This window comes from Octodon degus, unplaced genomic scaffold (assembly GCF_000260255.1).
Source record: "Octodon degus isolate 3935 unplaced genomic scaffold, OctDeg1.0 scaffold00209, whole genome shotgun sequence".
NCBI classification, from domain to species: Eukaryota; Metazoa; Chordata; class Mammalia; order Rodentia; family Octodontidae; genus Octodon; species Octodon degus.
The window spans coordinates 2,783,296-2,785,593 of NW_004524785.1; the positions used below are offsets into that span (position 1 = coordinate 2,783,296).

General features: G+C 41.5%; 1 pseudogene; it reads left to right on the forward strand.

The window, feature by feature from the left end:
* Positions 1–888: 888 nt before the first annotated feature.
* On the forward strand, positions 889–1,835 carry LOC101566527 (annotated as a pseudogene).
* The last annotated feature ends 463 nt before the right edge of the window (positions 1,836–2,298 follow it).

Below are 2,298 nucleotides of genomic sequence, written 5' to 3' on the forward strand. Positions count from 1 at the left end.
CTCTCGTTGGCTTTTGTTCTCTACTTAATCTAAACTCTCTCAGAGACCCCTTGTGCTGGATTTGGAAAGAAATGGTCATGTATAAGATACTACACTTCCGCTCATGATTTTGAAAATACAAGACAAGACCCTTAATTTTCTAAGGTAGCTACAGCAGAGGTCTCAGGATCTGATCATCGACTTCCTGGTTATTAAAAGACACGGTGGAAAAGATCACTTTTACCCATGCAGATTCTGGGCGTATTCTGCACAGAAGACTAAAACTCTTAGTGCATGATTTTGGAGCTGCTCGTAACTAATAAAGGTTTACTAATCACTTTAGGATGCAATCACAGTGTCAAGTCAATTATTTAAAATGGTCAGTCTCAGAAAACAAAACTCAAACTTCAATGAACTTAGAAAACTTCTCCCCTCTCAATTAAACTAGGACTAGCAGATATAGGTTGGCCACCACAGTGGTAAAGAGTTTGGTTCTTCTTTCCTTTGCTACTCTTCCTTCTTCAACTTGCTTTCTAGATTTTAACTCCTATGGAACTAGAGACCCAGGAGGTTGAAAAGGAAGAGGCTACAAAGTCCTCATTTGACCTGTACTATTTTTTTAGATTTATTTATTTATTCATTTGGTATATGGTCTTGCTACTCAGCTTAGACTCATAGTGATCCTCCTGTCTCAGCCTCCCCAGCACTGGGATAATAGGTGTGTGCCACCATTCTCAGTTTCAATGGCCAGCACACTGTGGGGCCAGCATGGGGTGTGATACTGGGGATCGAACCTGAGTCCTTGTGCTTCCCAGGCAGGTACTTAGGCCATTGAACTATCTCCCTGGCCCCCTGACCAGCACATTGTAAAATGACTTCATAGTGACTGGATTGGGTGAGCTTGTTACCATGACCCACTTCACCATGGGCCCTTCCTATGGGCTCTTAGCTGAAGTGAAGGAAATTGCTTCCTAGCATGCCCACCAGGCAGAAGAACATCTTCACAATTGGATAGAAGTGACAGGCTTGGTCTGAAAGATGGCATCCTCTGAAAACTGGTATACAAGTTCCAGCCAGGCTCCAATGAGTCCTCATTACATTCACCTCAGTTGGAAAATATTGGCAACTTCATGAAATATTGGCAACTGTTCAGGCTTATGGTATGAGGCCACATGACATATTTGAAGCAAATAATGTTTTTGAGCATAGAAACCTCACCCAGATTCAGACTACTCTGATGTCTCTAGTGGGTCTGGCTGATTTCCACCATTGGCATTGGAGTGAAATATGTAGAGAAAAAAAGAAGATGTTTTGACAAAGGACAATTAAAGGCTGGCCAAAGTGTAATTAGTCTGCATATGGGAACAAACAAATGTGCCAGCCCAACAGGCATGAGAGCCTATGGAACTGGAGGCATCGTTAGGATCCCAACATGCAAACTGACAAGCCTTTTGATCAGACAGACTACTATCAGGCTGCAGATGGGCACCTACAAAGCAGCCAGCCAGACAGCAATGTCAGCACCATGGATGTTGGACATCTATGATCAGAAGCTATCATTACAGCCAGTGGACAACTCGATCACTGCCCTACAGGTGGAGACCAACAAAGTTGCTACCCACAAAGGAATGAGTGTGTGAGGGTGTGGGTGGCAAATGTGGGAGTCCAAATACTGTGCTGCTCCAGCAGAACCCATCGTTCACCATGGAAGCCAAGGCACAGGGATAAATGGTCAGAGATAAGTGATAGTTATCAGGATGGGTATCATCCTGTGATACCCGGATGAGTATCATAGCGAGTACCAAGGTGACTACCCTAGAGATTACCAAAATGGTGACCAAGGCACTGGTTATTAAATTCACAGAGAGGAGCTTAGTACTTATTCCATTATTTTTATTCAGTGAGAAGCAAGCTAGCTTGAGTAATTTTTATCTTGTCTTCCTAAAACACTGTTATAATTACTGTACCTTTAAAAGGTGCCCTGCGTACATTCCTTTTTCTGCTTCTTCCCTACATAGCTGTCATTTGTGCTGTAATAGTGAAATCCTACAGCATAACAAATAACTTGAATATGAAGTAAAAAAGAAATAGTGTAAAGGGTAGTACCCTTGAGCAGCCAGTTTTTTTAATGAAGAGCTATGGATTTTTATAGTCTTACGCTTAAACTGGTATTTTCATATAATAGGAAATTTTCTTTCTTTCTTTTTTTAACACATTAGTGTATCAAGTTTCTATATGGAAGACTAAACTAGTGCTTATTGCTAAATGTGGTCTTTGCCAACTAAATTCAAGATGCCACATTTTAGACTTTTACGGATC